The 13,790-nt window shown below is 39.1% G+C and overlaps 1 long non-coding RNA gene across 1 annotated transcript in view; it reads left to right on the forward strand.

Moving 5' to 3' along the window:
* Positions 1-1,259, forward strand: part of LOC109918963 — a 28,273-nt gene extending 27,014 nt beyond the window's left edge. The window contains exon 3 of the long non-coding RNA XR_007264376.1: positions 1,171-1,259. This is a non-coding gene — a long non-coding RNA (uncharacterized LOC109918963). The remainder of the gene's footprint in view (positions 1-1,170) is intronic.
* Positions 1,260-13,790: the final 12,531 nt, after the last annotated feature.

Here is a 13,790-nt window from a genome sequence, read left to right on the forward strand (position 1 = left end):
TTTACTAATCTGCAAAACATATTGAGACCAATGACCCAAAGCTTGGTAAAAGAGATGGGTTTTAAAGAGATAACAAGACGTGGAGCTGGATGAACACAGCAGGCCAGGCGGCATCAGAGGAGCAGGTCAGACCCAAAACGTCAGCTTTTCTGCTCCTTTGCTGCCTGGCCTGCTGTGTTCGTCCAGCTCTACACCTGGCTATCTCAGATTCTCCAGCATCGGCAGTTCCTACTATCTCTGAGTGGGTTTTAAAGAGTGCTTTAAAAGAGGAAAGATGGGTAGAGAGCTTGGGGGAACGAATCCCAGAACTCGGGAGGCTTTGGCAGCGAGAGGCAGAGCCACTTATGAAGCAAACTAGTAATATGTGGCTGGTTGACATGCATGCGAAAGACAAAGAATTTTATTTTTCTTCCTGGAGGCCTCCATGATGGTACTTTGTCATATTACGTCCTAAAATAATCTTGGGTAAAAATGTGTTTTTGGTGTTAAATGAAAGGATTTTTTTTCTCATTTGATATTTTTGTTCGTACAAGATAAATTGTGAAATAACAATGAACAACCTGGAAAACAAATCACAAGAATACAAATCCCAAATTTGTGACATGTACATGCAACCCAATGAGATGCAAGTGTATGCTTTTCTAATGCTATTCGTAACCTGGTTCTCAAAATTAGTCGTCCTATCCATTTTGACGATCATAGCTATATTCACTTGCTACCTTAAACTTGGAATGTGGAGGAATAAAAGAGGTAGTTTTTAAATTGTAAAATATTACCTTACCACTAAGAGGAAAATGCAATAATCTGACACTAGTGAATTACCTGAATAGAATAGCTGTCTTTACTTGATTCTAGGTTTGGATCAACCTGAAACAAAAACTGAAATTGCTGGCGAAACACTGCAGGAATGGCAGCATTGGTGGGAAGAAGGTAGAGTTAACTCTTCAGCTCTGAAGAGTCACTTGACTCAAAACGTTAACTCCGCTTTCTTCCCACTGATGCTGCCAGACCTGCTGAGTTTCACCAACAAAATTTCTGTGTCAGATCGCAAGCATCCACAGTTCTTTATTTTGTTTTGGTTAACTTGATGTCTCTTAGAACAAAGAATATTGTGATTGTTTGCTAAACAAATAACTGCAGTTTGTTGAAATATTTTGTTTATTTTAACAGCTATGGTGGCTGCAGGAAAAACTTACTTTGACGGCATTTCAAAATTGGCAGAATTGAGCTCTCAGTCACCAGTTTCCAAAGAGCTAGGTAAGGTACATGTGAACCCATGGTTGGATTTTATATATCAATCCACATGTATTTGCAGGGAGATAATTCACTTTTATGTTTATAAATTGTTTCATGTCAAGAAAATCTTGGTGTTTCATTCATAGTCAATTTACTTCACAATGAAAGCACTGTACTGCAGGCAAACCTGCACATTGTTATTTGGTAGTCTGCTAAAACTATGATGAATGACCAGTTAATTTCTACTTTAAGGTGTCTGTCAATGATGGTATGGTGTCACTGTTTTTAACTCCACTCTTCAAATTGATTTTAAATAGGTTACTTAATCATTATTTCTAATCTTTATACCAAACCTAAAATATACTTGTTAATTAATTTCACAAAGCTTGACGAATGACTTAAAAAATGTAGGGTAGCGTATTGCACAATTTCCACTGGAGTACTTGTGGAAAAGAACAAGAGTCAATATTATACCCTGGATTGTTTTAGGATAAAGGTTATTATGTATTCATGCTCTTTTAAAGTGCAATTAAATGTTTGCATTGTGAAGTATAACTTACGTTTTTATGGATGGTTTTGCTATAAAATGTTCTGATTAAAATCTGGAGGTAGAAGTATTCAAATAGAGATAGACAATCCTGATTTTGTTCACTGTTTCTATTAATTGATTTTTTTTAAAAAAGTGAAAGCTTTGTGATCTCTAAGTCAGAGGTATTGCTGCAGACTAAGGACTGTTGAAGTTTACATAATCTAATTCAAAATACTAATTCTGTTTTGCCAATTTCCTCCCTCTCTGCCTCCCCACCAACAACATGACTGCCCATCTTGGCTCCTGATTTCTTCTCTAATTTTGCCATTATCTGTTCTAAATGGTCACTTGAAGTATATAAGGCGCACAATTCGTTTTTTTTATGTGCAGGTCTGCATCTACCTGCTTAGTAACTTAAATTAATTTCACTTTAACATTTGCATATTCACATTTCATATTCTGTCTATATCACTACCCCATTTTCTTTCATTTTCATCTTCCTTTCCTGAAGAAATCCAGCAGAATGGCAGCAGAGAAGGTAGAATTAGTCACCAATGCCTGCTGATACTATTTCAGTATGGGTTTGTACTTGATACAAACGCAGGCCAGACACTCTGGTTCTTTTAAAACCATGTTTATTAACAATACATGCATGATAAGGCAGCAGAGCACCCCACTCTTGTATCAGTTTCAGTTGTCTAGCAGGAGTCCTATCTCATGACTATTGGGGTCACAGTTACGTCACAACATACTTTTGTATGGTTTGTAATGGCAATGAGGGGGGTTAACATTAATTGGCTCTATCCATTCTATGGAGTTCACCCAGGTCTAGAGGAGGAGACTAGGAACTCTACAGTGGCTTTTGGAGGGAGAAAGTATATCTGTGCCAGCGCCAAGTAATTATATCTGTAGTTGCGCTGTCATGCAGTAAACCTTCTTGTAATCCAAGAACACATTCTTCTGTATTTACTCTATCCCTCATCACAATATAGGCCCACAACAAAGCAAAGACAAGGGAGGATTTGTGGCAGCAAGCTACCTCAAGTAGTCCTTACTCAGTACTACACTAGAAGTGATAGCAAACACCACAAGGTACCAGTAATGGCCAGCTGGGACAATATCCTATATCTCAGACTCTTACATATTCATTAAACCCTGCCTATACAGATACCTTGCCGCCTAAACTAAAATTCTCTCCTGTCACGCCACCACTTGCCAAGACTGCCAATGGCTAATACTTCCCCACCCATGAAATGAAAATGCCCACAGGGTGTAGGATCCCAATTATTTTCCCATCTCTCTGGTTGCTGATTAGATTTTAAAGCAAAAGAGAAAATCTATTCCATATATGTACTAATTTAGTTTATTACCAAAACTGCACACTCTATGAACTAGATTGTTAGGTAGATGCCAGCAATGTGGAAAGTTGCCCAGGCATGACCTGTCCATAAATAGCAGAACAAAATCAATCTGACCAGTTGCCACACCCAACAGTCTACTCTAGGTCATTAGCACAGTGATAGAAAGAATGTGTTTTTGTCATTGCTGTATGAATGATATTTGACGGCAATAACTTGTCATCAGTGCTCAGAGCCACCTTGCTCCTGATATCATTACAGCTTTGTTCCAAACATGGAAAAAAATCTGAATTGCACAGGTAAGGTGCGAATGACTTCCCTAGAAGTTAAGGCAGCATTTAACTAAGGGTAGCATCAGATCCAACAAAGTTGAAGTGAATGGGAGTCATAGGGAGAACACTCAACTCATTACATTCAGAGCTGGCTAAAAGGGAGATGGATTTAGTTGTTGGAGGCTAATCACCCCAGCGCCAGGATGTCAATGCAGGAGTTCCCCTGGGTAGTTTTCTAGGCCTGGCCAACTTCACCTGCTTCTTCAATGATCTTCCCTGCACCATAGATTCTCTAATGATTGAAGTCTTCAATACCATTTTCAATCACTTGGATTCTGGAGCTATCCATGTCCATATGAAGTAAGACTGGGACTGCAGTCACTGAATCGTCCACCATCAAAATTCTGAGAGTTAACATTGACCAGAAACTTAACATTCTAGGTATTTAAATACTGTTGGGTCATAGCAGGCTAGAAACTTAGCAATGAATAATTCACTGCTGTGACCTAGAGTCTTTCCCTCATTTACAAGATACAAGTCAACAGTCTGATTAAGTACTATGCAATTGATTGGATGAGTTCGCTTCCAATAACGCTGAAAACCCAGGATAATGCACCCTACTCAAATGGCAACCCATATGCCAGCTTGAACATTAACAACTTTACCACTGATGCACACTTGCAATGGTATGTACCATATACCATTTGCATTGCAGCAACTCACTAAAGCTCCTTCACAGCATCTTCCAATTCTGAGACCTCGACCACTTAAAAGAACAAAAGCAGAAGAGATGTGGGGAACATCGCCTGTAAGTTCACATCTAGGCCACACACCATGCTGAGTAGGACCTATATTGCCATGCCTTCAACATCACTGCCGTTCCCTTTAACCTGTGCAACTACACATCCTGTGCAAGGGTCTGCACATGCTAATCAACATGTCAACATGTTGACTTCCGCCTGGAGTCACTGAGCACAGACCTCCGATATCTGCACAGCAGGAAAATAATCTTGGGAGAGATGCTGAATATCACTGGGTCAAAATTTTGGAGCTCCTTCCCTAATAGGACTTTAGGTGTACCTGAAGCAGATGCTCTGTAATGGTTGAAAACAGTGGTCTACCTGCTTGAGACAACAAATGCTGGGGCTTATCAACAATGTTCACATTTCTTAAAATAATTTTTTAAAATGTTCTCAATTAGCCATTTAAAATTTGGATTTTGCAATGCCGATTTAAAAAGTTAATTGCAAATACAGCACATCACAGCTCTAGGTGAATGTTCACTGCAGAAACATTGTACAGTATACTAGAAAAGTGTTTACTTCCAAATCCTTTCACTGTTTTGAGCATTCCATAACATTTAGCTTGAGGTCTTGAGCATTGTTTTCACAGTGGTACATTGTGCAAGGAATTAAACCTCAAATAAATAACTGTTTAACAACAAAATCTGCTTGCTGTTTTGAAGTTTAGTCAACCATCCAATGGTTCGTTCTAAGTACTGAAGTGTGACTTTTCTCACTTTGTATGCATACAATCAGCAATGTAAATATGCCAGGCAAACACAGTCTTTGTATTGCAAAATCACTTCAAAAAGCAATTCTAAAAGACAGATGTTGCCATGAAACCTACTTTTTGTTTTAAACATTTAATAATGTATTCAGAAGAACTCTTGCACAACAAACTTCTTGTACAGAGTGCAAGCATAGTTGTTTAGAATTTGAAATCAATAAACGGTGATTGTCCATACTGACCACTGCTTTTTTTTTTGAAAAAATAAAATGAAGAACTGCGGATGCTGGAAATCTGAAACTAAAACAGAAAATTGTTGGAAAAACTCAGCAGATTTGGCAGCACGTGCAAAGAGAAAGCAGAGTTCATGTTTTGAGTGCAGTGACCCTTGTTCAGAACATTATGCCATGATGTAACTGTGGCTGCAATCATGAACTAGTCTCTCCTAGAAAGTTGGAACCCTGTACAGCAGAGTATTACTGTTCTGTAGCCTTACATCCTGTACAAACTGTAAATAAATGCCTATTACTCTGGCCTGAAGTTGTATGAAAATCCACACTAAAACAAGGATGACAGATACAATTGTTTGCAGCCAAAGGAAAAGAAAACTTTTATATTTAGAACTTTTAATCTTATTTCCCAAAGAATTCCTAAGCTCATTAAGTACTTTTGAAGTGCAGTCACTGTTGTAATGCAATGTACAGCAACTAATTTTAAGCATGTATCTTGCTGCTTGCTAGGTCTTCCTTGATACATGTTATTTTCACTAAATTTTTTGAGAGGAATACTGACCACAATGGCCTGACTTTGTTAAAATGTACTATGGGATATTTTAAAGACAGAATCCATGTTAAATATCTCAGCCAAAAGGTGATGCCCTCCAACAGTGCAGCACTTGCTTACTACTGCATTGAAATGTCACCTCAGAGGGGCAGGTGTCATTTGGATTTTGAATTTCTCCATGACCATTGTAGCTGTTTCCATTTCAGCTTAGATGCACTTTGGAGGTAGGATTTTTATCTGAAGGAATACTTGAGGTAGTTAACATGACTAAATAGAAAGGATTGTTTTTGTTAGATAGTTGGAGTCTGAGGGGCAATCTGAAAGAAGTATATAATCTTAAGAGGCATTAATAGGGTAAATAGTTAGAATCTTTTTCCCAAGGTGGTTGTGTCAAATACTAGGGGACATAGGTTTAAGGTGAGAGGGGAAATGTTTTTAAAGGAGATGTGCAAGGCGAACCTTTTACACAGAGGGTGGTAGTGCCTGGAGCATGCTCCTGGGGAGGTGGTAGAAGAAGATACATTACAATTTAAGAGGCATTTGGACAGAGACATGAACTGGCAGGGAAAACAGACATTGAACAGGGGATATGGACTACGTGCAGGCAGATAAGATTAGTTTAGAATGGCATCATGGTTAGTACAGACGTTGTGGGCCAAAGGGCTTGTTCCTGTACTCTATTGTTCTAAGTTCTACTTCATCTCCAATGCTATAATTATTATTTTATGAATAAAGGCATCACTTGCTTCATCATAAAATAGATGCTCCAATGTGCTGTATTGCTCTATTTGACTCATCATGCATGTTTGGTAGGAAATTGTGGTGTAAAGAAGGCTCGAGATACAATTCATGATCTCTACTGGTCGGGGGAGGGGGGGTTTAAAAAAAAACTGATCTCAGCAAGAGTCAATGATTTTAAAATTAAGGCTTAAGGTCTTGTCTTTGACTGGCATCCAGAAATTCCAACTGATTTTTTTTTTCGCACTAGGACTGGATAACATTTGAGTCAGCTATGATGCTCCAATGTTGAATAGCTGGCTCATGTCCACTTCAACCATTCACAGATGTTATTTGCATCAGCTACTGGAAGGCTGCCAGGATCATGGAACTAGACCCCAAAATAAGTTACAATTGTCTAGAGAAAGAGAAAGTGCAGTAGGAAAATTAGTGGAGGTGAGATTATGCAGTGAAAACCTGTTGGGTAGTGTCCATTACCAGATGAGAGAATGGGATAGAGGTGAAATAAATTGAAAGAAAAAAAACCTGACGCTGTTTATCTATGTAGATTCATAGATATTTATAGCAAAGGGGAAGGTCATTTGGACTAGTGTGTCCATGTTGGTCAGCAAAGACTTGAGTATACTAATCTCTTTTTCTAGATCTTGACTCATAGTCCTGGAAGTTATGGCAAAAGAAATGAAGCCTTCTTTACTAGCTACAAATCTGAAAGTAAACTTGATTTTTATCTCCCTTGTCGGGCGTAATCCAGACAGTGTAAGTTTAAATTGAAGCAGCTAAAGCAAAATGCTTCAGATACCTGTAATCTATAAATGAAACAGAATGCTGGAAATGCTCCGCAGATTAAACCGCAGGGAGAAAAACAGTGAACCTTTCAGGTCCGTTACATTAGAAATCAAAGCAGTCCATTTATTCAAAGCTTGGGAGGTTGAATCCACCTTCAGACTTGCTTAGGGACTTTATGAATTTGTTAATTTAAACAGTCTTCACCTACTTAAATTTTGCATGGAAAATTGTGTATTCTGGAAACTTAATGTAGTACCCTAGAACATCATTGTTTCTAAAATAAATAGCCACTTTAAATTTATGTTATTGTAATGATTACGAAAGTTTTATAATGTGGGAAATGTGAAAGTCGCAAATTAATCGAGTTAAGAGGAAGCTATTGTGGACTCTATAGAGTACAACAGTTCAGCTTGTCATACATGGCTATATTATAACTTGGCTACAGTAGTGTTTGCTTTTCTTGCAATGATTTCCTGTAATACATAAAATTTGTAATTAGATTCCACTGTACAAAACCATACCCTGTCTGGCTAAACCTGCAAAATTGGATCTTATCCCCTAAAAATATAATGGTATTGTAGCATATTCTCTATTTGTCTTCACAAATGTTCTCCTTTTTTGTTTCTGTTCAAGATTAAGTCCTGAATGTCTTTAAGCAGTTATCTTGACACATTGCCAAAAATCTAATTCTCACATTTGAGTCATGAAAATTAGTCAATCAAGCAATATAAGTTTCCAAGTTTTGACATGGCATATATAGTGACATAGATCCGCTTAACAATAATTTCCTTGCATTTCTGCACCATACGACTGAACTATGCCGTAAATTCACCATTAACATAGCATAATTTTACAGCAAATTCAAGCCCAGCAAGTCTAAACACTCTTCTTTTGGAAAACCTGAAATCTTTGAGTAATCAGATAAAAGCAGGTTTCTGTAGAAGCTATAAAAGATTGCCGTTATCTTCCCAAAATGTACATGTATCTATGCAAAAATCCCACCTCTAAACAATTATGATGAAAGGATTATGATGAAAAATGAGAGTTCGTGACCCTTTATATTTCATTGGTTGTTTCTTCATTTTTTATTTCTTCAGTAGTTTCACACACTAAGATATAACTAAAACTGCACATTTCACAATGATTAGTATGGTTACATTTAATAGTTGAATTTTCTTATGTTCTGTTTTAAGGGCTTCATCACATTTTTTTACTTGAACGCTTAAGATTTTCCCAAAGGTTTAGACATTCTATGCCTGAATTTGCTATGAAATTGTACCATTTTAATGGTGCATTTATGATGCAGAACTATGAAGAAATTATGGTGTTATAATTTGAATTTGTTTCAGTTTACGGATTTTTCGAAGCAGTTGAACAGCTAATTATTATGGTTCTGTTTGCCACTAAAATCTATCAGTCATTTTGGCACAGAATGGAGGTGAATTGGCTCATCAAGTCCTTCCCAACTTTTGCATACAGCAATCCAGTCAGCCCCATTCCTTTATTCTAACCACGTAATTTTGCAGGTTCTTTTCCTCCAAGTACCTAACCTATTTCCTTTCTGAAATCATTGATCATCCCTAATTCCTCCACCCTCCAGTAGCAAGTTCCAGATCATTTACCCTGACTACGTCAAATTCGTCGAGCCAAACAGTCACCCCAAAACCTTGAATCTGTGTTCGCTACTTTTTGTGCCTTCAGCCAAGTTTCTTTGTCTACCTTAACTAAATCTTTAGTAATCTTGTATCTCTCTATTTGATGTCCCTTCAATCTCCTTTATTTCAATGTGAACAACCCCAGCTCTTCCAGCCGAAATACAGCTAAAACCCAAAATCCCTGAAGCATTCCAGTATATCTTGTCTGTACCTTGTCAAGGATTCTGAGATCCTTCCTGAAGTATTGTGACCAGAACTGCACACAGTACTCTAGTTATAGCCTACCCAGAAGTTTTTAGTATGACCTCCCTGCTTTTGTCCTCTAACTTTTGTGAAACCCAAGGTCCAATATGCTTTGCTAACTACACTCTCAATATGTCAATAAACGTGGCGCTGGACAAACACAATAGGTCTGACAGCATCAGGAGCAGGAAAGTCAACGTTTCAGGCCAAAACCCTTCTTCAGGACTGGGGAGGGGGAAGGGAGCCCAGAAATAATTAGGGGGTAGGGGGTTGAGGCTGGGATGGTGATAGGTGGATGCAGGTAACCATGTTTGGAAGGGGGTGGTTGCAGTAGGAAACTTACTGAGCCCTCTTTTGGAAGAAGGAGGAAAACTTCCTGAAGGTGGACGTCCTTAAAGATTTCGCAGTATTGGTTTTTATTGACTAGGAGACAGGTAAGGACTGCAGATGCTGGAAGCCAGAGTCAATAAACGTGGAGCATCTGCAGTCCTTACTGCCTCCAAGTCATTAAAAACCAATTCTGTGAAGTCTCCTCTAAGGATGCCCACCTTGAAGTTTTCCTCCTCCCTCAGAGCTCAGTAAGTCGCTCTCCCTCTGCAGCCCCCAGGTTATAAACCCTTACCTGCATCCACCTATCACCATCCCACCTACTTTTCCCCAGCCCCACCCCTTCATTTATTTCTGGGCCCCCCTCCCTGTCTCCAGTCCTGACGAACGGTTTCGGCCCGAAACGTTGACTTTCCTGCTCTGCTGTCTGATTTGTGTTTGTCCAGCTCCACTTTTATTGGCTCTGGCTTCTTCACACTCTCAATATGTCCTGCTACTTTCACAACTGAACCCCCATAACCCTCCAATCAGAAAGTTTGTTGAACAAATGTTAATATGATCATTGTAGTGCCTCAGATTATTAATGAATCTCATGAGACAGTTCGATAATCGTAGAAGTAGGAAGTCATGAATATTTTGGTTTTGAAACCTGTAACAGTGTAAATAAACCTCTATTTGGATTAATAATTCAAATGTTAAGACATAATTGTGAACCATTAAATTTGGACTAAAGACACCTGTGGAAGACGAAAACATTTATTTTCCACAGCAGCAAATTTGACGGGAAAATAGTCCCCATGCTTGCTGCTGTTTACTCTAACCGCTCTCATTTGAAAACCCAAGTGAACAGTTCTAATAAGTTGGCATTATTGGGGGTGATGTTGCTTTACACTGCTAATTATATTTGTTAATATTCAGTTGGTGACAATTAACATAAATATAAATCCAAATATGTTGTTTTAACCAATAAAACTCTGCCAAATGATTTCACTTCCTGTTTAAAAGAAATATTTGCATTTAAGTGACTTAAAGCCAGCACTATTAACTTTAACATGCAACATTATAAGCTATATTGTTATGTTGTTTAGTTCTTACTTCCCCAAGAATTTCCTTTTTTATCAGAGAAATCAATTCTGAAGTTAGTTACTTATGGATAGTCTCTACAGTAGGATGCCACAGTCCTTTGGGGAATTCAACTCCGCTGCAGCTGTTCTCAGAGGTAAAACATTCATTTGTTGTGAATGCCTCAGACCCTCATTCTGGTTACCTTTTCAATGCTTACAAGGTAAATTTCATCAGGATAAGTCTCTATTGTAGAATCTCCCACCAGATTCAAATCTCATAACCTTCTGGCTGTGTTCCTTCACAAAGATCAAACAGATTAAGCTTCACCCACATTCCATATGATGAATAATTAATGATAATTAGGTTGGCTTTTTGATTTGATTACACTGTAGGCATCGCTAAGTATTATTCTAATTTGGCTATTTCTTAGTTAGCTGCAAGCCATACCGAATCCAAAAACTTTTCAGTTTTTGTTTCAATTCCCTCTAGCGAGTGTTTGTGCTGTGCAGGAACACATGCAAACAGATCTTGGGTCTCCCTCGCCTGTCCTGGGCATTCTCTGCCAGGCTTCCTTTTCAGACCATTTAAAAGACAGATGGTGGTTGTAAACTTTTAATTTGATTGTTCACCCTCTACCATTCCCCTCAACACTACACTTTCTCACTATCGCTGTAGACAGAATCATACAGCATGAAAACTGGTCCTTCAACCCAACTTGTCCATGCCAACCAGGTTTCCTAAACTGAACTAGCCCCTCTTGTCTGCATTTGGCCCATATCCCTCTAAACCTTTCATATCATATACCTATCTGAATGTCTTCTAAACGTAATTGGACCCAATTCTTCCTGTGGCTGCTTTTCAAAGCCGTGCATGGGAACAAGCTATCAGAAGTGAGCATTCTCCTGATTCTGATGAAAGATCAGTGATCTGATGGTACTTGACCCATTTTGTGTTTTAGCTCATTTTAAGTGTGAATCCTGGCAAATGTGTGAGGCAACACCACTGTGGTTCAAGTATTACCTCATTGATAGCTAAAATGAAGTGACAGACATTGATTGCAGTATGTCAGTCCTCTAAAGTGGTAACCTTAAAATGTCAACTCTCTCCAAAGAGTGTGAAACATTGAGTAGACACTGTTACGTCAGAGGAAGTGGTAGAACCAGATGCGATAGCAATATTTTGAGGCATTTAGACAAATACCTGAAATAGAGGGATATGGAACATGTGCAAGTAGAAAGGATTAATTTAGAATGGCATTATGGTCAGCACAGACACAATGAGGTGAAGGGCCTGTTCTGTCCAGATGGAAAAACACTCCTCCACAACTCCCCTCAGCCCTCCAGGACCAAGCCAATGTTGTATCCAATTTACCACTGCACTGTGAATCCCATGTGACTTCATCTTCTGGACCAGCCTTCTGTGAGGGACTTGTCAAATGCTTTAGTCAAGTCCATGTAGACAACACCCATTGCCCTATCCTCATCAATTATCTATGTTACTTATTCAAAACGCTGATTCAAATTTGAAAGTCGAGACTTCTCCTGCACAAAGCCATGCTGATTATCCCTAATGAGTCAATTCTTTCCCAAGTTAAATAAATCCTGTCCCTAAAAATCCTCTGCAATAATTTCCCTACCACTGATGCAAGGCTCACAGGCCTAAAATTTCCTGGATTATCCCTGTTGCCTTCTTATAGGAACAGCATTGGCTATTCTTTAGTCATCTGGGGCCTTGCCTGTGGCTAAAGGGGATACAAAGATCTCTGTCGAGGCCCTAGCAATCTCCTCCTTGCCTTCCTCCATATCCTGGGAAAGATCCCATCAGGTCCTGGAGATTTATCTACTTTAATGTTTTTCAAGACACCCAAAACCATCACCCACTTTAATATCAATATGCCTGAGAATAGCAACATATCCCTCTTTCATCTTCTCGTCATCCATGTCCTCCTCCTTGGTGAGTGATGATGCAAAATACTCATTTAAGAACCTAATTCATTTTCTCTGGCTCCATGCATAATGAACCTTTCCCTATCTACCTTCTTGCTTATAATACACGTATAAAATGCCTTGGCAGTCTGATTAATCCTGCTTGCCAAGGGCAATTCTTGGCCCCTTTTAGCCCATCTCCCTCCCCAATTCCTTGTTTAAGTTGAATTCCTTGTTTAAGGATGAAATCCAACTGGTTCAAGGCAGTCAATGTAAGCTTCGGAAAAGCATTTTATTTTCCTGTCTCCTTAGCCAAACTCTTTCTCTCGACAGCTGCTGCCAGATCTGCTGAGTTTTCCCAGTATTCTGTGTGTACCTTTTTTCCAACTGTTCAAACTAGATGAAACAAAAACAAATTGCTGAAAAGATTCAGCAGATCTGGCAGCAACTGTGGAGAGAAAGTGGAGTTAATGTTTCCGGTCCATTGACCCTCCTCCAGAATTGATTGTTGCTAGGAAAAGGTCGGCATATATGCTGACAGTTGGGTGGGGCAGAAGAGGGAAGAGTAAATGGTGGGTCCGGAGAGAGAGAGAAGAACAATTGGGCAGACAAAAGATTGCATAATGGTCAGCCTGGGAGAATCAATGACTGCTAATGGGGATCATTAATAGATAACAATGGGTTAGTAATGGTAGCCAACCATGTGATAACATGGCCTGGTGTATAGGGAAGACATGGAAGAAGGTACTCAGGCCTTTAACCTTATCAAACTCAGTATTTGAGTCCTGAAGGTTGCAGGGTCCCCAAGTGTGAAATGAAATACTGTTCTTCCAACTTGCACTGAGCTTCAGCAAGTCTGAGACACTTGTTGGCCAGGCAACACTGTGTGTTAAAGTAGCAGGCAATCAGAAGCCCAGGGTCAATTTTGTGGACAAAACATAGGTGTTTTGCAAAGTGGTCACTCAGTCTGCCTTTTGTTTCCTCAGTATAGAGCAGCAATACAGTAGACTAGATTGAGTGAAGTGCAGGTAAATAGCTGCTTCACCTGGAAGGTTTGTCTGGGGTCTTCTAATGGCCCAAGAAGGACTTCAACTTCAGAATTGTGCTGCATTTTCCTGATATTTCTCCTCTTTATATGCCCTTCTATTGTGGAGCAATTTCACGTGTCTATTTCATATGTACAGCCTAACTGAGAAAATCTCATGTCGTTCAATAGTTCTCCTTTTGGTCTCCTGTCTCCATTTCTAGAGGAAAAACAACTTTCCTTCCCTGATGAACATCCTTCATGAGAGCCTATAGAGAGTTGTCATTATTTGAGGCACCACTTTTGGCCTGGTCTGTGACAGGGGATGAAGATCAGAAAT

Source organism: Rhincodon typus, chromosome 21 (genome assembly GCF_021869965.1).
Source record: "Rhincodon typus isolate 14 chromosome 21, sRhiTyp1.1, whole genome shotgun sequence".
In the NCBI taxonomy this organism is placed as follows: domain Eukaryota; kingdom Metazoa; phylum Chordata; class Chondrichthyes; order Orectolobiformes; family Rhincodontidae; genus Rhincodon; species Rhincodon typus.